This window comes from Rhipicephalus microplus, chromosome 5 (assembly GCF_043290135.1).
Source record: "Rhipicephalus microplus isolate Deutch F79 chromosome 5, USDA_Rmic, whole genome shotgun sequence".
NCBI classification, from domain to species: Eukaryota; Metazoa; Arthropoda; class Arachnida; order Ixodida; family Ixodidae; genus Rhipicephalus; species Rhipicephalus microplus.
In genome coordinates, this window is record NC_134704.1 from 196,524,004 (window position 1) to 196,547,639 (window position 23,636).

The following is a 23,636-nucleotide window of genomic DNA, read 5'->3' on the forward strand; positions in this document are numbered from 1 at the left end:
CCTTGTTGTCGTATTGACGTTCCGGCACGTAACACCGCAAATTTTATTTTTCAAATTATAAGACTGTTCACATCTCCCCCCTCCCCGGAACTCGTTCTAGGGTTGGTCCTTTAAAAAAAACCAGTCATATATCTTAAAAGATTGCTTGGATATCAACTATTCATAACTGTCATTTAACGATGTGGAAATGAAATTACCATAATTAAATGACTGAAGAGGTGAAATATTAACATTAAAGAGCATAGTAAACGTGACTAAAAAGCTAATTCTACAAAAACATTGTAACCTGAACTAATGATGTGACCACACATCTAAAACCTCATGCAATATATAATGCATACCTCAAAGGTGCAATTATTCGAGCGCTTTTTGCAGTGAAATTTGTTCACGGAGTTAATCCCGTTCAAGGTGGTGCTATTTTTATATTTAAAGGTTGAATATCTAACGAAGCATTAGGAAGTTCTTTGCGTGAAACCCGTATTTTTGTGATGTAATTGAGGATTGTATACATTGTACTGGCACGAAGTTTAATGCAGGGGATGTGTTTATAGAGTACACCGTTTGGTGACTGTGGTAAAATAGAAACAGCAATTTATGTTAATTCATGCTACTAAATTCACGTGACCTGCTCCCAGAGAACAGAGGAATACATAACGAAGTGCGTTACTAACGAACAGAAGAATTAAATAATTCTTGGTCTTTTAATGCTTTTTCTGTAGTCCAATCTACAAACGTTTGTATTAAACGAGCATGACGGTACGAAGACATAGAATTGGGTTCTGCAACATGCTGTGACGCATGTGCTACTCCAGGTCACCTTTATTACGTGACATCGGAATCCACACTGAGCTTGATCTATGATTATGTACCTAATCGACGGAGAATGAGTGCTAAGCTCCGATTTCATTATTATTGTGGCTTCAAAGACGAGAAAGCAGCACGATTCGCGAGCAATCGAGCACCCGTTCTGTCTTTCTATTGCGTTCAACTGCTTGTGCCCTCAGATGCCACTTCAGTTTTTTCTTAAATAATTGTGGCGATTGGAAAAGTTGTGAGCACCAAACATGACGTAAACAAGAACGAGAGAGACAGGACAGATGCTTGTGAACGTCGTGTGGAAGCATTAGTTTGCGCTAAAAATTTCCCGATAGCAATGCGCCATCTGGCTGGATTTCAAGTTTTGTTAAAATGTAGCGATGGCACAGACCATGGGCTTTTGTCATGTCATTTGCTACCAGTTAAACAACGGCGGCGTAATTTAGGGTACCATGAAAATTGTCGTGGTCATATTTCAAGAAGGAAGGAGGCAGAAACGCACCGTTCATGCCGCACGTGATCCCTTATCACTCGCGGAAATAAACTTATTGGTCGAAGAATTCTGTTACCGGGTCGAAGAATCCTGTTACCTCTCGGCAATCAGAGAGGCCTTTAATTCTCGAGTCTCTTTATAAGATATTGCTGCCATCTTTTTCCAACAGGCTTGCAATTCTGTTGTACTGACACAACATAGCAATGCCCGTGTTTTTGTAGATTTTTTTCTAATTCCCATTCAGACGCTTTTCCATTCATAGAAATCTTTGAAGCGCGTAAAAACTTCCTGTCGTCCCTCACACGTCGTTGCGTTCGTCCAGTCCACATTGCCAAAGCCTTGATGGCAAAGTCGTTTTCCACGCTCAAGTTTCTCGTACCCAAGCTTTCGCGCTCTTTGTGCACTTCAAGGAATGCAGAAAGACTACAAAACAACGCAACGAGCTCTGCACCGTGCCTTCGGGACTTGTATGGGGCAAACATGTTGCGAGTGGTCTCGCAGTGTTCTGCCATTGTGCTCCGTTCACTGTTTCCTGCGCTGAAGTTGGGTTGACACGTGGCGTCGTTGCAGCGTCATTGGTGTCGTGTTTCCCGTGTCTTTTCTTTACACAGTGTTCTGCGAATAAATGCCTCTGTGTAGCTGCTGGTGCCGAGGTCATGAATAACGTTTTTCCTTCTTTCCATCCACAGCTGTGGTGACAATTGATGGTTAGATCATCGTTTATTTCTTTATTTATTTCAGTTTTCTCGTTTAGCTAGTTTTCTGTATTCTTGCCCAAGAAAGGTGATCCAGAACATTTTTTTTCTCGTGGTAATGACTATAGGTATCTGCGTACATGGTTGCAGCTCCACATTTCCAAGTCGTACGACCAAGACTGCCCTGCCGACGGCCCCTATTCTCTTTCTGCTTTAGCAGCTATGGCCGTCACGTTCTTCCAAACCTTCTCCTTCTACCTACTTGTAAACTCTTTTCTCAACTTTCCCTTTCCCTTCAAGCGACTAAGCCATGGTCTCGCAAGAAAAGATAGTATCTTTTTCCTTTTCTTCAACCACACATTCAACCATTCGGGGGAAGCTTGCATGCAGTAACTGGTTTGGAAAGCAGGTAAGGTTCGCGGAAACTCACCTCATTCTGAGCTACCGAGCACAAAACAAAGCTTAGCCAAGAGTCATGAGAAGGCAAGGACATTACACAGCAAGATGAAAAGAGAAGATGTATATATATATATATATATATATATATATATATATATATATATATATATATATATATATATAATGACTTGTAATATATAAGTCTTCTACCGAATCGTACGTCTCGAGCATCGACACCATCCTTAAAGAATGCCGACGTCTCGAAGAAGCTAAAGCCTGCCGTGTAGCCCAAAACATCGTGCGCCTTCCGAACACAGCGGCCACTTCTTCGTGTGACGACGCCTTCCACCAGGCCACTCTATGTGACAATCTCACACGCACCATTCGTCGAGAGGTCGAGGCAGCACAACCGGTAGCCACGCCACTACCGACGCCTGCGCCTTCCCCGACCACAATTTCTTTGATACAAGCCGTCGTTCGTCAAGAGCTATCGAATGTCGGCCTACATCCTGTTCCTGCCGTATACTCTGCTGCGCCTTCTTTTCGTCCCCCTTCTGCTCCTCGCATACAACGCAATTCGTCCAAATGGCGTACCCTTGATAACAGGCCCATATGTTTCAACTGTCGACGCGTTGGTCATATCGCACGTCACTGCCGCAGCCGCTGGGCTCCACCGTCCCATTATGCACCTCAGTATCACACCACTTCTGCTCGCCAGTCATCGCCATCACTTTCTCCATCAACGCCGACCACATTTTCCGCTCCTACAGCACCTCTGAGCAGACCTCGCTACGACCGGTCACCGTCCCCTGCTCGTCGTCAGTCCCGGTCGCCCCCACAACGCCGTGCTGCCTCCCCGACCTATTCGCATCATCTCCGACCGGAAAACTAGGCCGTGCAGCTTCTGGAGGGGGAGCTGCGTTGACGACCTTCGTAAGAAATCCTCGATTAACGTTAACAACGAACCGAAACCTTTTGGACGTTACTATCGACAATGTTCGTGTCAGTGCATTGATAGATACTGGCGCGCGTGTGTCCATTATGAGTGCTAACCTTCGCCGCCGACTTAGAAAAGTTGTCACGCCCGCCCTCAACCGAGCTGTAAGAGTCGCCGATGGAGGAACTGCCGCAATTCTTGGCATGTGCTCTGCGCGAGTGTCTATTGGGGAGAAAAGCACTGTCGTTCTTTTCGCCGTTATCGAATATTGCCCTCATGAACTCATTTTCGGTATGGATTTTCTAGCCAAGCACTCTGCCCTCATAGACTGTTCAGCTGGCTCTCTCCATCTCGATTTACCGCTCTCTTCCAACCCACCTAGCCCACCGCAAACCAGCCTCTGTTGCATTGATTTCACGCGCCTCCCTCCTAACTCTGTCACACATGTCGACTTATCCTCCACGCCGCCAGTACCTGATGGTGATTACATGGTGGCCCCGATTCCTGCAGTGATGCTTACGCATGGGGTTGCTGTGCCGCATATGATTCTGACGATTAGGAGAAATTGCACCTTCCTTCCACTGGTCAACTTTTCACTCACCACCCAAGTTCTGCCACAGGGTATCTCCCTGGCCAAAATTACTGCTCTCCAAGATGACCATGTCGATCCCTTCAGAGTTGACGATTGCTGCAGCTCAGTCAGTGGTTCCACTTCATCACGTTCTTGGGGCGCCGACATAGAGCGAATGGTGTCATCAGACCTCACGTCTGAGCAAGCTGCAGCGCTTTGCCACGTTCTTGAGGGCTTTCACTTTCACTTTATTTCCTTAAAGACCCCACAGGGGGGGTGTTACATAAGGGGTGGGTTGTACATCAAAGATACAAAAGCCACAGGTTTACATTGCAGATGCATTGACACACTTTGAATAAAACGTGATGGACAGGTGATTGAAACAACATCGTGGGGAAGGTCATTCCATTCTTTGGCGGCGCGGCAGAGAAATGATGCAGAAAATGTTGAAGTGCCAGATCGGGGTCGGAAGACTTGAAGTGGATGGCCAGTGCGGGGAGAAATGCGTGCGGCGGGAGCGATGTAAGGTGGTTGGTGGAGTGAGCTGTGATACAACTTGTGGTACAGTGACAACGTAGCAATTCTGTGGTGAAGGGAAAGACTTAATAGACCGGATTCATTTTTAAGGGATGAAACACTGACATCGTAAGAATAAGAAGAATGAATGAAGCGAGCGGCACGATTTTGAACTGCTTCTATAGCGTTGATCAAATAAACTTGGTGAGGGCTCCAGATGGGTGATGCGTATTCTAGTTTGGACCGGATTAGCGACTGATAGGCCACAAGACGAACGTGATACGGTGAGTGACGTAGGTGACGTTTTAGAAATCCTAATGATCGGTTGGCTGATGAAATCATGTTAGTGATATGCGTTCGCCAGGAAAGATCAGGGGTTAATGTTACACCAAGATACTTATAGGATACGGCTGTTTCGACTGGCATGTTAGCAATTTCATGGGAAAATTGGAGTGGGTTTTAGCGGCGGTGGAAGGAAACTAATTTGCATTTGTTAGGATTAAGGGTCATAAGCCAATGGTCACACCAGTTTAATACTTCATTAAGGTCATTCTGTAGTGCTGCTTGATCAAAAGTGTTGGTTATTTTGCGTTAGATGACACAATCATCTGCAAACATACGAAGGTTGCAGGATAAATTGTTAGGTAAGTCGTTAATGTAGATTACAAACAAAAGCGGGCCAAGGACAGATCCCTGTGGAACTCCAGACCTAACAGGAAGCAAGTTAGATTTGACGTTGTTAACGGAAACAAACTGAGAGCGGTTAGTCAGAAATTGAGCAATCCAATTAAGAAGTTCAGCTGATAGATTTATTTGAGAAAGTTTTTTTTAGTAGGCGCTGGTGTGGAACTTTGTCGAAAGCTTTAGTGAAGTCAAGAAAAATAGCATCAGTTTGGAGGTTACCATCGAGGTTAGCATGCAGGTCGTGAAGGAAAAGGGCGAGTTGGGTTTCGCATGAGCGGCCTTTTCGAAATCCGTGTTGAGAGGAATGAAAGAAATTGTTAGAAACAAGAAAATGCATGACATGAGTGTATATGACATGTTCCATGAGTTTGCAACACACGCTGGTTAATGATATGGGACGATAATTTAACGGGCAGTCTCTTTTACCTGTCTTGTGAACCGGAATGACCTTGCCACGCTTCCAGTCGAGAGGCAGAATACCTGAGGAAAGTGACTGGGAAAACAGCAAAAACAAAAACTCGGCTGATATGTGCTTTGTGTTCTTTAACAGCTTGGATGTAATTTCGTCGGTACCCGCCGAGGATGACAGTTTCATTTTTTCTATTAAAGACAGGATACCATTGAAACCTATGTTAAAGGGTGGCATTTCAGGCAGATTAACAGAGACTAATTCTGTTTCAACGGGGTCAGATTTATTCGTAAACACAGACGAAAAGGCGGCATTGAATATATTGGCACATTCTGAACAACTTAATTCTTGACCAGTATCATTAGTAAGGGTGATGGGGGGCGTGTTAGGAGGGTTTATTATTTGCCAGAAACGCTTCGGTGAATCAGCAAGAATCGTAGCATTTTGACTTTGCCAGCAACTCTTTAGCCCAAACGACCATTGTCACCCATCGCATAAATACTGGCCATGCAACCCCCACTCACCGACGCACCTACCGTGTGTCTGCGTCGGAGCGTGCAATATTACAACATGAAGTCGGCAAAATGCTTGCGAAAAACATTATCGAGCCTTCGTGCAGCCCCTGGGCTTCTCCAGTCGTCCTTGTTAAAAAGAAATATGGAACATGGCGCTTTTGTGTCGATTACCATCACCTTAACAAAATTACCAAAAAATACGTTTATCCTTTACCTCGCATCGACGACGCCCTGGACTGCTTGTATGGTGCCACTTATTTTTCAACTATTGACCTTCGGTCAGGGTACTGGCAGATAGCCGTCGACGAGATGGACCACGAGAATACCGCATTCATCACTCCTGATGGTCTTTCTCAGTTTAAGGTGATGCCCTTTGGACTCTGCAATGCACCAGCCACATTTGAAAGAATGATGGACTCATTGCTCCAAGGGTTGAAATGGTCCACCTGCTTGTGTTACCTTGACGATGTTATTGTCTTTTCGCCCACATTCGACTCGCATCTTGATCATTTTTCAGCTATTCTGGACGTTTTTCGTCGAGCCGGACTCCAGCTTAACGCCTCCAAGTGCCGCCTCGCTCGTCGTCAAATTTCCGTGCTCGGTCACCTTGTCGATGCCCAAGGCGTGCGTCCAGACCCAGAGAAAATTCGCGCAGTCACAAACTTTCCCGTTCCGAAGACCACAAAGGATGTCCGCAGTTTTGTGGTGTTGTGCTCATATTTCAGATGCTTTGTTAAGGACTTTGCGACCATTGCACGCCCACTCACAGACCTCTTGAAGAAAGACGCCTCGTTTACCTGGGGCCATGACCAAGCATCATCGTTTTCGCAACTTACGACACTGCTTACAACTCCACCAATCTTGGCTCACTTTGATCCATTAGCCCCAACCGAGGTTCACACGGACGCCAGTGGACACGGCATAGGAGCTGTGCTATTGCAGCAACAACGCGGACACGACCGTGTTATAGCCTACGCAAGTCGACTGCTATCTCCAGCCGAGGGCAACTATTCCATCACGGAGCGCGAGTACCTCGCCCTTGTATGGGCAGTCGCCAAGTTTGGCCCATACCTGTACGGGCGCTCATTCCGTGTAGTCACGGATCATCACGCGCTCTGCTGGCTAGCCTCCCTGAAGGACCCCACGGGACATCTCGCTCGTTGGGCTCTACGCCTTCAAGAGTACACGGTCTCTGTAATGTACAAAACAGGGCGATTACATCAAGATGCGGATTGTTTATCCCGCTACCCTGTTGACGAAGCAACCGATACCGACGCTATCACGGACGTTTTTTCCGTGTCGTAGCTGTTAAACATTGGCGAAGAGCAACGTCGGGATGCTTCTTTACGAGCCATCATTGACAAACTGGAGTCAACTCCTCGCGACCCGTCCCTACGAATGTTTTTGGTGAAAGACGGGAGCCTATATCACCGCAACCTTGATTCCTTCGGATCAGACTTACTTCCTGTCATCCCAGCGCACCTGCGTTCCACTGTCCTGCATCAACTTCATGACGCTCCCATGACGGGCCATTAGGGCGTTTCTCGCACATACGATTGGGTACGACGTCGGTTTTTTTGGCCTGGACTTGCACGCTCTGTTCGACGCTATGTCGCCGCTTGTGAGCCCTGTCAGCGTCGCAAAACGCCGTCTGCCCTCCCAGCCGGCTACCTTCAACCGATCGACGTTCCCAACGAGCCTTTCTTTCGAGTTGGTCTCGACCTGTTGGGCCCTTTTCCACTCTCCACAGCCGGACATAAATGGATTGCTGTTGCCACGGACTACGCGACGCGGTACGCAATCACACGAGCACTCCCGACCAGCTGCGCTACCAACGTTGCGGACTTTCTGCTGTATGACATAATATTAGTGCACGATGCTCCCCGTCAACTTCTCACCGACCGTGGCCGTACGTTCTTATCAGCTGTCGTTCATGAAATCCTGAGGTCTTGCCATACCAAGCACAAATTTACTACTTCGTACCACCCCAGTCAAATGGCCTCACGGAGCGCCTTAACAGGACCCTAACCGATATGCTTGCCAAATACGTTGCGCCAGACCACCATGATTGGGACATTCATTTGCCGTATGTGACGTTCGCCTACAATTCATCTCGTCACAACACTGCCGTCTATTCGCCCTTCTACCTACTATATGGCCGGGACCCAACTCTACCCTTAGACACTTTCCTACGTGCGGCCACTGAATGTGCTGGGGAAGCCATTGCCCGCGCCGACCACGCACGCCAAGTCGCCCGTAACCGTCTACAGGCTTCACAGGAGCGCCAACAACAGCTCTACAATTCTCACCATAGGGACGTGCACTTTTCTCCGGGTTCTCTCGTGCTCCTCTGGTCACCTACTCGGCGTGTGGGACTGTCTAAAAAACTGTTGTCGCCCTGCACTGGACCATTCTGTATCGTTCGCCAAGTGACAGACGTCACGTACGAGATTGTTCCAACCGATCCAACAAAGTCATCGTCAGCTCCGAGCAACACCGTTCACGTGGCTCCGCTAAAGCCCTATTACCCCCTTCGACATCATCTGCGTAAATTTAGCACCGGGACGGTGCTTCTACCGCCGGGGGTTATGATACAAAACAGCCGCTAAACACGGCTGCATGAAAGAGGAGGACGAAGTCAGTTTTCGTTGGATGCTGGTCTGGCGCCATCTAGCTCGTCGAGTTCTGTGCGCTGTAAACAGATCATTGAACAAGTTGCTCGTAACAATATATATATATATATATATATATATATATATATATATATATATATATATATATATATATATATATATACATATATATATATATATATATATATATATATATATAATATATATATATTATATATATATGTATATAGTGGGAGTAATTATTCAATGGTTCAATGAGCCAGTTAGTCTTCGCGAAGGTATGGGATATGGCACAACGGGAGCGTTGTCAACAAGGATAAATATATTTATTTCCCAACAGTTTCGGGAGGGGTTCTCCCTTCATCAGGGGATGAGTTATACTGACATGAACTCGTTGCTGCCGCGTCCCTCTCGCCTTGAAAGATGTTTGCGAGAGTGAGAGGGAACTAAAAAGGGAAAAAAACAAAAAAGGGGAAGAAAAAAGACGAAAAAGAAAGAGAAAGAAAAGAAAGAAAGTAAAAAAGAGGAAGAACCCCTGTCAACACTGAGAACGAAACCAACTGTCCGTGTACGTCCACATGCGTTTCTTATCACGTGCTGTTCAGTTCTCGACGTGTGTCGGGCCACCCAAGATTGTCGCCGCGGTGCCGGGAGGGTCCGTGACGGCGTGCGTAAAGAAAGGGTTTCCCCGTAATGGGTCGGTCGGCGTGCGGCGTGCGTAAAGGAAGGGTCTCCCCCTCACGGGGAAACCCTTTCTTTACGCATGCCGTCACGGACCCTCCCGGCACCGCGGCGACAATCTTGGGTGGCCCGACACAGGTCGAGAACGGAACAGCACGTGATATGAACCGTATGTGGACGTACACGGACAGTTGGTTTCGTTCTTAGTGTTGACAGTGGTTCTTCCTCTTTTTTACTTTCTTTCTTTTCTTTCTCTTTTTTTTTCGTCTTTTTTCTCCCCCTTTTTTGTTTTTTTTTCCTTTTTTAGTTCCCTCTCACTCTCGCAAACATCTTTCAAGGCGAGAGGGACGCGGCAGCAACGAGTTCATGTCAGTATAACTCATCCCCTGATGAAGGGAGACCCCTCCCGAAACTGTTGGTAAATAAATATATTTATCCTTGTTGACAACGCTCCCGTTGTGCCATATCCCATATATATATATATATATATATATATATATATATATATATATATATATATATATATATATAGGTTGCTTGGCAATTGCAATTCTATCACATGTGTTTTTAATGGTGCTCCTTCGACGTTTATTGTATGAGCCGGACCACGTCGAATATCGCTGATTTTCAGTCTGAGTGAGTCCAAAGCAAAATATTTTTGGATATGGTTATTGAGTTAGTCTGAGTGCCATTTAATTTGCCAACCTACGCCGTATGTGGGATCTTTTCGTATTCCGCAAAGTGTAGTCTAAGTGTTGTTTGCGAAATTTACTATAACCTTGCTCGTTTGAATGGCAAATTCAGTTTTCATGTTAAGCAAAATCGTTTGTTCCATGTGTTAAAAGCTGAACAATATTGCTGCTATTTTTCTGTCATACAATCATCCAGAAATCTTGCCGAAATGTTGTGTTTGCCTTCTGTTTGAAAAATCGCTTGATGCTGCTCTGGGCAACCCGGACAATGACGACGCTTCAATTTTTCGACAACGAATTGCACACAAGCTGTTTGCGATAAGCAAGAAATCACTCTGATGTGCGATTGGAGGTGGAAAATATATAGTTTGCTATTTGTATGAAGGCTTGAGATAAGCGTAAAGGGACAACTAGAAACGAGGGTGCTGGCGTAACCACTAATTTAGGTAGGTACTTCATCTTTCAGTATAGCTAGGTGACGCAGACATTTTGATATTTCGGCGTTTCGGTAGTTAGGTGTTTTGATTTTTTGACTTGGTGCAGAGGACCGAGGCGCAAAAAAACATATCGTGAAGCAGGAAGAGCAGAAAAGAAGAAAGAACAGCGCCATTGACATTTTACTCTTTCGGTATCTTGTAAATTCGGCTTTTGATTTTTCAGTGTTCTAACTTTCGGCATTCCAATAGTTCGTCATTTCGATTTTCGGCGTTTCGAGTGCGACATTATTATAGCTTTAGTCAACAAAAAATGCGAACTCTACCCAGGTGCATTTAAACCACGCGCAGTGCTCCGCTTACCGGGAAGTAAGACCAACCTGTGCGACAAAAGCAAAGAATTCATGAAAACAAAATGTTGCATGGCAAAGAAGTCACAGATATGAACTAAGTGAATAGTATTTGAGGGACCATGTTTAATTAACCAGTAATCAAGTGTTGGCTTATAATTTTAACTCATCCGCCACGAAACAAACCTTTTTTTATTTTCGCAGATTCTTTGCTCGTTGTGCTCTATCAAAATTTATTATTCTTCGGATGTAGTTAACCAGGTTCTTTACACGTCGGTATTCCTTCACAGTGTCACAAGAGATCCACGTGGTGCACTCTAAAGGTATTCGAATTCCTCGATGACTAAGGCTAATACTAGCGCGGAAATAGTTTGAATAAATACTTAGAGAGCTGTATATGTTGTCTAGATGTTTCTCGCGTCCACTCAGCTTGTACTTAATTCTAGCATTGGACTTAATGCTATGAACCACCACAACCAACCACCTTAATATACACACATGTGAGGACTGAGATCAGTAGAACGCCAATTCACAATTATTTAGCTCACTAAAAAAACTTTTTTGAAAAAAACTTACAGTCGGTACACAGGGCAGGCTGCTAGCAAATGCGCTGTTAGTATATTGCTGTCTGGACACATCAATGTTAAGTTTAGAACCTAATGCGGCGCGTCTTTGGCTCAACATCTTTCTGCAGAACACCACAGTCTAGATGGTGATGGTCCACAGGTCCTTCAATTAGCAGAAGTGGTCTCTTACAACGTGCTTTACTTTTCCAACTGCGTGAGGCGTATAGTCTTCTATGCAGCCCCCTAGAATAGGTTTAATTGAAGGACTCAATGAAGAAGAGATGCAAGCTAGTTTTCTTTTTGTACCAGCACCAAAAAGCACATCGGCACTACTGCTGCGTGGTCCACATAGCACCACTCAGTGAATAGACAAATGCCATGATGAAAAATAAATAGCAATGAGCAAAGTGCATGGTTTAACCCACCAACATCAAGACTAGAGGGTTTCGTTACACCGGCCGCACAGACAATAGCATAAAGGCTTTTACTTGCCGTCTTCGTGTTCGCGATGGCCAAGAGTTGTAGTGTGCAACATCTGTGCACCACGCTCCAGTGCATAAACCGGGTTTTCCTCAAAAGTATGTCGCTTCTTTTAATCAAAATATGCCGGAGGGAAAATGTCTGGTGATCGAATGCTTGGTAGTCTGTAGGAAATCCTGTCACTGCGTTGATATGGCTTATTGTACACCATTCTATAGAAGCGGCAGCGGGGCTTAACACTCATGAACCATGGAAAAGCGCAGACAGAAAATAAGTACTCCCACGTGCGAACTTAGTTTTTAAAAAAAATGTTGGAGCGATTTCCTTTTCCTTGGCGCATCATTCAGGAGTATCATTTCCAGAAGTCATGCGCGGCAAATAAATATTTGTAGTACTTTAACGCAATTATATGCGACCAACAACCGCCTCATACTTTAGCTATATAATGAAATTATACTAGAATTCCAAGACTTTCAAAGATTGATTTGATTGCTTTGTGGTGTTTAACGTCCCAAAACCACTATATGATTATGAGAGACCCAGTAGTGGAGGCCTCCGGAAATTTCGACCACCTGGGGTTCTTTAACGTGCACCCAAATCTGAGCACACGGGCCTACAAAGACTTTCAAAGAAAAGAAGCTACGGCATACACTGCACGCCTTTTTATAGCAGGTGCACGTTACGTACGTCATTGCGACTCTCTCGGAATGAAACTGTGCGTGCTTGTGTGCTTGTGTCTGTAGAAGATGTGAAGATCGGCCTCCCTGGCTGAGCGCCACTTGGACGCGGGGGACGATTGCAGCTAAGCCTACCCTGATTTGTTCCGGGTCAACGCTCTCGAGGTGCGCCAAAAGAGGCGACAACACCAAAGTCATACTTCGAATTCTTTAGGGCTGTTGGCTTGCCTCGTCAAAAACTCTTTGGACACGCCTGACTGACTGACGGCCTAGGAAGAGCTGTTTGAAATCGAGGCTGCTTGATTTGTTCGACTTGCCACGAGAGGCGCTGAACAATTAGCCGAGAGCTTGGGATCTGTCGTCAGGTATGTTTCCCACACTCTGTGGTGCTTTCAAGTCTTCCACTCCCCCAGGCCCTAGCCTGCCTAGCACTGCAGACCCTATTCTGCACGTGCAATGCAACGTTATTGCACTGTGCTGTGACGTGCGTATTATTGCATTATGACCTACGTTGTGTTTCTCTCTCGCCGTGTGACGAACTGAACGTGCATCCTTTCTATTTCCTGGGTAGAAAAGAATGCAGTGTTTGACTTTCTCTCTCTTTCTCCCTCTCGTTTTTTTATCCTTATTCGCTGCGCCGTGCTCCCTGCTGGGCTGAAGAAATTAGGCGCCTTCTTCTAACCACTACCCCCACCATTTTGGGGATGGAGATGAAGGCGACAATTTCTTTGGACTGCCCTGGACTGAATGGACATGCAGTCTGTGCGTTTACAGTGATCTGCAAGTCGGCTTTCCTGTAAGGTTTATTTTCCAACCAAAAACTCTCGTTCAAAGACTGCTTTTCTCCCTCATTGTGTCTTTACCTCTTAGAATTCTAGCGAATGCACGCGAGCACGCGAGTACAACAAAATGTCACCTCTCCGAATTCAAGCGAAGGCACGCGAGCACAACAAGATCTCAAAAAGGTGAATGGCAAAAACAAAATGAGCGAGAAAAGCAGTCTGTGAACGAGAGTTTTTGGTTGGAAAACTAACCTTACAGAAAAGCTGCCTTGCAGATTATTGCAAACTGTCTATTGTTTTAGGAAGAATTTTAGGAAGACCACGGCTTAAAACGCGAGCACCGAGACGCTCTGAACTAGCTCTCAGAAGCTCTCATCAAGCTTCCATGATGCTACACTTAGTGTGTAAATAGTGTATATAAACGTTGCTCTTATCAGCCCCGGCTACTCTGCTTGACTTCTACCTGAGACTTGGCTAGCTCCTTCGAATACATCATGAGCAAGCAAAAGGGCACGGAGTTGTAAAGATGAAAACGTGCAACATCACATTGCTTTATTTACGTGACGTATTCGTTCTCCGCCGCATTCGCCCGATCGTGTCCACATATAACTTTCCAGTTTTTATAGCAACGACACACCGTTGATTGCGGTCACGTCATCGAATGTCAAATAAACAGCGGTTGCATTATTTATTTTCAAATTACTTCTTCATAAGGATGGTGAAGTAATTTATTACTTGGCCATCTAAGGAGCTTTCTAACTTGACCTACTTTTTTATCAAGACCTGAATATATTGTTAAGATTTACTTGGTTGATTCTGAACATTACCTTCGCAACAGAGGTACATCTGTCAGCGACAATCATTGTTCACCTTTACCAGTGCCAGTAGGTCCGTTCAAGTTACGTGATGAAAACCTGTTTGCTGGAGTATGTCATATATGACATGTCACTCAAATGTCTGTCTCCGCATTATTGACGAATCCAGCCGTCTTTTGTAAACTTTCTACTGGCAAGTTTTTTTTTTTTAATTTTGTTTTGTTCTTTTTATAACTGGTGGCCTGGGACAAGCTTATTACGCCTCTTGTCACCACTGGATAGCCGTTGTTACGCGCAGCGCCTGGGCCCACGGGGGAGGACCGCGTTCTTTGTTCATCAAACAAGCCACTAAAGGGCTGCCAGCCTGCTGTCCGCCGTGTATTGTCCATCTTAGTAGGGAAGTGAGGTGGCATTCCGACACCATAAGACGTTCGGCGAGATGACCACAATGGTTTCTTGGTGTCACAGGTGCAGTGTGGTGGCCACGCCCCAATCACGGACCTTGACTTGAGCGAGTGTGAGCGGCACTGTTAGAAATGGTGTGTGTGTCTTGTGATTCAACAGCGCATTCTGGACCCATTCCCTAATTTAGTCTAAACGCACACATTATAGTGAGCCACCCAGCTCATTCGCAAGAGATCTCTCACCCTGTCGGTACAGAATGTAATAAATCGTCTGTTAAGTTTGCCATCCTACTCCTGAGTGCACATGCGTTTTCTTTTCTGTCGCTCTACACCCCCTTTCTTGCCCCTATGTCCCCACCCCCAGTGCTGGGCAGCAAACCAGATGCCAAAACATGGTTAATCTCCAGCCTTGCTTTCTCTCTTTTGCCATCTTACTGCCTTGGCATCTTCATCCCGGATATCCGACGTCTTAAAAGGCTGGTACAAACAGGTAAGTTAAAGAATAACCCCTTTCATTTCATTTCATTTCATTTCATTTATTTATACTGTTAGCCCAGAAGTGGGCCGTTACAGGGTGGAAGTACAAACAATTATTTGCAAAAAAGAAGTACCGTACAGGTCTCGAGATAATTTCTCGGTATTATTGTGACCAGCAACTCGAAGTTATACATAACATACATAAATGGAACACACATGCGATGCAATACATACGCGCAGAACAGCACATGACGCATTTGAGGCGGCACTTTTGCACCGCGCTGAAGATTTGAAAGACAACTACTGCAGAATCATGCAACCAACAAAAAGTACACACACACGCCAAAAAAAAAAACATATGTCACTGTTATTCGGAAAATAAACGTTTTAGATTCTGTTCAAATGATGTAAGCGAGGAACAACCAATTATTGTAGGGCTACGGGAAATATATGTCCCATTTTTTGTTCCCCACATAATTGCTCGTGAAAGGCAATGGGACGCATCAAGCCCATTTGTTTTATGCTGCCATCCACATTGAGGTTTTTACACTTCTGTTAAATCTCGTTCGGAAGCTGTACAATAGGTGGCGGTAGGTGTACATTATTTTCAAAATTGTGTTTTTTGTTTCACCGGCGGCACAAATTTCCGCATTGTGAGTCTCCGGAAAAGAATAATTCAAGATGACAAGTGAGTGTAGCCTTTTGTGTGCTTCGAAAGAAATAGTTCCAGCATGTAATAATCGGTTGTTTTCAACAATAGAAGCAATACTTACTCCTAAAAGCTTTTTCGAATGGTGCCAGGGCAAAAACTGCATGACGATGGGATAAGCCTACTGCCACCGCTGCCTGCATTCGATGTGTAGTGAAACATTTCACCAACTCTTTTGTTTTCTGTTTGCTTGTAAAAACGCAGGTAAACGATTGCTGACGCGAGAGGAAGCGCTGGAATTATATTTTAGCCTTCCTGACGACCCTACGTCGAGTGATTCCGACAGAGATACATATGAAGACTTCGCACCCGAGCTCGCTCCGCCCGATTCAGATGAGCAAAGCAGTGAAGCCGAAGCGGCGGAATCAACAAGGAAACCACAAAAGCGAAAGGCTACCTATTCAAGAAAGAAAAGGAGGCAGAAGAAAGTGCCTAGAATTTGCGACGAAGCAGAAGTCGAAGAGGAGGAGGTTGGGGCATGGAATAGCAGCGAACCGGATGCCGTCATTCGTGTTCCAAAAATTTGGGACCCATAATACAGTGCAAATCCCCCGACGACACCTTGTGAAGCTTTTGCTCTTTATTTTGACGAAGGTATCATGAACACACTGGTGACGGAGACAAACCGCTTTACCAAACAGAAAGGCCGACAGCTTTGGAAAGAGCTTACAATTGATGAACTCCGTGCATACTTTGACATACTTCTGCTGATGAGCACAATCCCCAAGCATCAAATGTACCTGTACTGGAGCAGTGACAGTTTTTTCAATTGTCCTGAAATATCAAAGTTTATGTCGTTCCGTCGTTTTCAAGCCATTATGAACTGTTTGCACCTCACCGACCTAACCAAGGAAAAAAAGAAAGGTGAAGAAGGGTACGACAGATTGGCAAGAGTGCGTCCTCTCATTCTTGCACTGAATGAAAGTTTCAAGAGACAATACACTCCATCAGCGCACCAAGCCATTGATGAGAGTATGATACGATTCAAAGGCCGGTCCTCACTGAAGCAGTACCTTCCAATGAAACCTATCAAGCGGGGATACAAGGTGTGGTGCAGAGCCGACTCTCAGACAGGTTACCTGATTGAATTTCAGGTCTACGAAGGTAAAGGTGCAGACCGACCTGCGAACGTAGGTCTCGGTGAGCATGTTGTGCTCTCCCTCATTGACGGAGTAGAGGCTGGCACGCAGCTATATTTCGATAACTTTTTCACGTCCACACGCCTAATGGAGGCCTTGAAAGAAAAGAACATTTTGGCCGCAGGAACGGTTCGCCCAAACCGCAAGGACTTACCTGACGAAATCAAACGGGATAACAAGCTACAGAAGGGACAGTATATCTGGCGTGCGAAAGGGAGCATCACAGCTTATCAGTGGCGGGACACAAAAAATGTACACGTGCTGTCCAACTTTCATCACCCCAGCGACACTGAGGACGTTGTTCGAAAGCTTTCTAATGGCTCATCTATATCCGTCCAGTGCATAAAAGCAGTCTCCGAGTACAATACCTGGATGGGCGGAGTCGACAAGTTTGACCAAAGAAGGAACGCATACCCGGTGGATCGACGATCGAAGAAGTCGTGGTACCGAATTTTTTACTTTCTGCTGGACGCAGCAATAGTAAATGCTTTTCTTCAAATGAAAGCAGTCAGTGAAATTAGCTACCTTTGGTTCCGGCTCGTCCTTGGTCGCCAGCTGATAAACGGGCAAACATTCAAAGGGTCCAGCAATCACCCGTATCGAGTCAACAAAAAAGGTGCCAAACATGGCCAGAAAATGGTAGGCGTTGCTGATGAAGTCCAATTTCTGGGAGCTGGACATCACCCTCAGAAGATTGCAAAAAGGAGGCGGTGTTGTGGGTGCTCGACTGCCAAGAAAGAAGCGCGCACCAACCTTCTGTGTTCTGTGTGCAATGTGCCCCTTTGTTCAACGTGTTTTGGACCTTTTCATACCGGCCGAATGTAACCAAGGAGCCCTCAAGGAGCATTGGTTCAACGTGTTTTGGACTTTTTCACGCCGCCCGAATGTAACCCCGGAGCCCTCAAAGAGCATTGGGACAAATGCGTCCCATTTTTTTGAATTTTAATTTAGTGCCAGAGGGACAAATGTGTCCCAGTTTTTTTTAATAAAGTACTCGTTGTACATCCTTGAAATTTCTTTCAAACTACTTCTGTTGGCTTGGTTAGTAAAATAAGACAACCTTTTTCTGGTTTTTTTAAAAAAAACATATCCTGCCCTACAAAGGGATAAAACACATGGTGAATATTTTCTGCAGCATGTTCAGACGTTGCATATCAGTGGTCATCCTCGAAAATTATCAACTTTAACACCACGGACAGGTGATGATATACCCTGAGTAGGTTCGAGTATGTATCATGCCTCGACGCTTTTAATCTTCATTAAACTTCTCCCTTTCGATTTCATCCTTCGGGACTTTTTGTAGTTCTTCATCTAACGCGCTGCATTCGTGCTGCACTGCTACCACTTCATTTCTTCTGTATATATGCCCTGTTTCGGGCACAATTATAGGCTGCCATCTTGGACTGATATTGATGCCGTTTTGCATCGGTATGAATATTCGAATAGTGCTATGGCGAACTCGCACGCATCAAAACGCTGGACCATTACATTCAACGTCGTATGACCATAATCATAGCTAATCACGAAACAAAAAACAGTGAAAATTGCTTTTAAGCCTAAGATGGCAGTGTCTATGCTTTACTGTAACTGTTACATTTATTTTTTGTCAATTTGTCCAATATATAATTTCATGCAGTGTTCGCCGAACTTGTGCTGCTGTTCATAGCGGTACTCTTGGTCTCTAAAGCTGGATGAAGATAACTAAGAAGCCTGGTTTTTACTGGCTACGTAAAATGTGAAACAAAGCTATAAATCAAGATTAAAAAGAAGACAAATCTGTGAAAAGTCAGTACTGGCGCATAAATGGCACGCCGATTGCGCGGATGAAAAACGTCGGCGGCGGCGGCGCGCCGACCGGTCGGCGCACACCTCTACTCCCCATTCTAGCCACCCTACTTCGGCCCCTATTAGCCTCATAGAGTTTCTCAAAATTAACTAGAGGGCACTCTGGCGTTGCGATCGTTCAGCGACCATGGGAATGATCGGTAGTACACACATTTGCCTAGTCTTCGTACTTGTGGGCGGCGAATCGTACTTGCGGCTTTGTTTATTGCTGTGTTTCAGTTTTGTTTTGAAGGAAAGATTGAACACTTTTGAACTTCGTGAACCAATTCTGAAAGTAAGTTTAAAAAATAAAATAATGAAGCGCCACCGCTTAACATATGCTAATACTTGTTTCGTAAGAAAACAGCTCCAAGTCACACGAACACACACGGAGCTAAAAGCAAGCCAGAAGTACGAATATCAGAGAAATGTGCGTACTACTCATCATTCCCATGCTCGCTGAAGCGCCGTGCGTTGCAGCTCCCATACACACTAGTGCCAGAGTTCCCTCTAGTAAGTATTGTGGGAAACTCTATGATTATCCTTTCATGTGGGGCGCAGCCTGACGGCACGGTGGTGTTTACGCCATCTCCGGTTTTTACTGAACGCAAGGGCATCGTTCTCCCATTTGCCGTTGTTGCAATTGCGTCTGGTTTAACAGTAATGCTGGTTACAAACCACTGCAACTACCCCATTGGCTTGCTTCGTGGTGAAACGTTAGGATATGTGCAACCTGTCGACCATATCGATGATATTATTCTTCACGACGAAGCGCCATGTCGCATTGCCGCAATCACTCGTGCGTCTGAGCTATCAAGTTCGTCAGCCTTCGACAATACCATTGACGCAGACCTTCCCCTCTCGCATTGCCGCCAACTTGTTGCTCTCCTGAACAAGTTTCGTTCTTCTTTCGAGTTTCAAGAACCTGCTTTGGACCGCACCACGACTATCACTCATACTATTGACACCGGCTCACATTCGCCTCTGCGACAGCGTCCTTATGTGTGCTTAGCTTGTGGTAACCAACAGTGATGGTAGTTGTGCGTGGGTGGGGAAATTAGTTTTCTTTGTTGCGGTGCCTTCCAAACAAATCCGTTGTTTCTTCTCTTCATTGTGTCGGTCTCTTGATGTGGCACTAAATTTTGCCATGTGCTCTTCGTGACACTTCCTCTCGCTGTAAAATGCTCTAGTAAAAGTTGACGCGAAAGTTCAGCTGAAGTGTTTAAAGTTCTGTGCAGCTTTCCACAGCAACATTTCTTTGTCTGTATAATCAGTTGGACGCACGTTATTTGGCGTGCTTTTGATAACACAAAAGGTTTCTTTATTTTTTCTCGTTTACTGAACGTTCCGGAAAAAATCGGGGACATCTGTCCCGACTGGGACAGCATGGGCAAAGTCTTGGACAGTCCAGCGAAATTCGGGACCGCTGGTAACACTAGTTTAGGCAAGTGTATGAAAATGAAAAAAAAATGGAATAAAATGGAAATTTCATTGCTGGGAGCATTGTCGAGCTTAAATTGCTAACCCCTCTTTTTAAAAGTCAACATATCCGCAATACAGCAGTGTCGTGGGGTGAAGTGCTTGCAGTGTATTGCAGTAAAGCATACATAACGCGTGTGTGTGTAAAATGGAAGCGTAGCACTGTTATTAGGCCCAATGTGATGTGTCGTGCTTTGTCTCATTACTGGTCATGCGGCAGACGGCACAGGCACCAACTTCAGCCTTTGTAAAGAGTCCATATGTTCCCCCCATAATTATTTTTTTAATTGTGGCAGGTGATTCACACTGCAGTAAACTTCTAGTATATCGCATGAATAATTTAAGATTGTTGCATGGTCCCCAATAAAGAAGTAAAAAATAGCTGTGACAAACTCCTTGGTACTCATGATTTTGTGCCATCAGATATGTGCTCTAAAATGAAAATGATCATTATTATCGAAAGATATACTTAGGCTATACGTATCGGAGATGATTGTGCATATTTTGCAAGTTTCCTTTTAAAAGCTCATGGTTCACTTTATCGGGTTTTCTTGAGTTATCAAGAGAAATAGCTCCCCAAGAATGGTCTAAAATTAAACACACAGTTTGTGAAGGGGCAAGTTGACCTTAGCAAGAAAATTATTTATGAAAACCATTCTGTCGCATAAGTAAGAGCAAGGTGGTTTCAGGAAACATGTTGACCTGAGATGATGGCACGTGTTCAAGCATCTCACAAAGGCTCCTTGTTGTTATAATGAGGCTGTAAGTGGACAAATGCCTGTCATCAAGTGTGGAGATACATCGCATCTCTGATCATCGAGTTTTTAAAGAATGGGTTTTGGGGATGCCATAAATTTCTTTTTGAAGGGGTGAGCGTTAGAGAGCATTACATTATTCAAGTCTCTAATGTCATTAGGTTAGCACTGAGGCTTGCAGGTTTGTTAAATGAGCATGGTCACTTGAGTAACACCTCAAAGGTCAATTATTATAGGGTGGACAGCATGGTATGCATGAAACAGGATTATGCAAATTGCAGAAATAGACATAATGAAGTGGTCGAGAAGACTTTGTTAACAGTACATTTACAGGCTTTATGCAAAATTTGCTTTCTAGCAGGGTGAATTTACTTTTGCTGATGCTTTCGATGGCATCATTGCAGTTCATAAGCACTGGTTTCATGCACTGCACGTGATGATCTTGTTTTTTCAAGGTTCATTTACTGATTAAAATGTATAGGATCAAGAAACTTACATGCGTTCTTAAGGCATAATCAGGCTCACCATAGAGGTAAGTGGTGACATTTTAGTGAGTTATATGTGGGAGGTCTGTGTACACAACATCATAGTAATTTTGTAATGCTGTAGCTTTATTTGTGTAACGAGTGAAGCTTCTTTTCCTGCTAAACATTTCTGCCGAGCAAACAAGTTCCAACAGCTGGATTGGCCCTTGGGTAAAGCAGGTGGTAAAAGTCAGCTTATTCACAAGCCCTTCAAGAGTACCCACTGAAGGAATTAGTACCTATAAGGCAAAAATTCCAGTGCACCAAGAAGGACAAGGGAGGACGGTGCAGGTAAACAGGAAGGTATCTTCTGGACATCATCCTTCTCTAGCCACAAGCTTGTATGGCCAATGTTTAGCAGACTCCTACTAACATAAGTTAGGTATAAATGTTATTTTTCTGTTGGAAGATGACACCATATACCTTTTGAGGGTCTCCTCACCACAAGCGTTTACATTAGCCTAAAAATATTTTTTCTACGGTGCCCTTTTTTGTCCTAAACAGTTGTCTCAAGCAACAATATGCACATTGTGACAGTCTAGCTAGTGACCACAGAGATGGCTCCAGCCATCACCCAAACTCCACTCAAAATGTAAGACACTGTAAAACCATAGTCTGGTGTGCATGCATAGGACCTTGAACATGTAAGCAGTGACCACTTGTCTTATGTTCTCTGCACTGGCGCATGCTTGTTGCACACCTGTTCAAGATTGTGACAGTGAAATTAGTTCTGGCAATGCTGTCTCAGAGGTAAGACTGTGCACACCCCCAAGAACACCATGGTGGAGCAAGCAGAGGTTCACATCAACTATAGTTATAAACTGGCAACACCATGGTGATATAAGCACACTTGCATTAATTTATTACATTAATTTATTGAGGCAGACATCACACAGCTAAGCCTAGTTGTGATCTGTTTTCGTTATTGTCTACATAGTTTTTCCATTGGTCACAGCACAAGAAGAAAAATTTCTTTGTGGGAGCACCATATTTTAAGCTTGCATGACTCCAATGAAGCACTGTGTGAACAAATATATTGAAAATGCAATACTTCGGGTCCTATTAATAGTGAACTGGTTGTCACATTCAGCCGGTGATCCTGCAGGAGCTCTAGCATATACTCTAAGGTCATTTTGCATCAACAATGCCACATACAATAGTTTCACAATGGTTGATAATGGTCGAGAGGGTGCATAGCTTCAGGGAGGTAATTAAGCTAAGGGGGAAAATTCTAGATGCCTAAGCACCACAGGAAAAATGAAAAAGTACAGGAAAAGAGCCACACTCACAGCTGAACTACAGAAAATATTTACACCGCACCACACATTCGCATCGTCTAGAATTTCTCCTAATAATGTTATACCAACCAGCCCACCAACAAGTACTTCCAAAGTAATAAAATGCAGAATGACACTCGCATAGGACAAGAAACACAGGACGCAATTTAACTGCCATCTATCTTTGATTGTGGCTTTGGTAGAAAATATATAGGGAAACGGAGACATGTGCAGAGTGAAAGTGTGCAATGTCACAGTCATCAAAAACATCACATAACATTGCCTGCTGGAGAAGCCTTCCTGGTTTTCAAAGTTTCAACAAATGTGTCACTAATAAATACGCCACTTCTTTTCCAGCTCGAACTGCTTCCAACAGTTCACATCTATCAGGACTGCTGCCTGTAATCTTTGTCTCGTATTTAATCTGAACTGACATGCCTTTATACTTGCGCACAATCAGCCAGATTTGTCTATCTACCCTTAACAGCCTGTAAGTCCGCGTTGTGGGGTCTCGGCGAGGCGAACGAGCGCATCGCCACGCCACGCTCTTAGAGTGAACGGACACAGCAGACGCGGTCGGTACAAAGCACACAACATACATATATTTATTAACTAATTTAGACGATATCGTCCGCCGAATGTTACAACAATTTTAATTAACACGCTACTATACAAACAACATAACGCAATGACACACTAAACACACAATAACATGATAAACACACACTAACATATACCCAAGGCGGCGTCGCCAACGCCTGACTTTCCACGTGGGACCCCGGCGCGAAGCCCGCGGTGCCGAGCACCGGTGACCCACGCTACAGACAACCGTTCGCGGCAGCCGCCACGCGCAGAAGAGGCTCGCTCCACTCTCGCCAACCACGAAGGCCTGCCTTCCGCCAG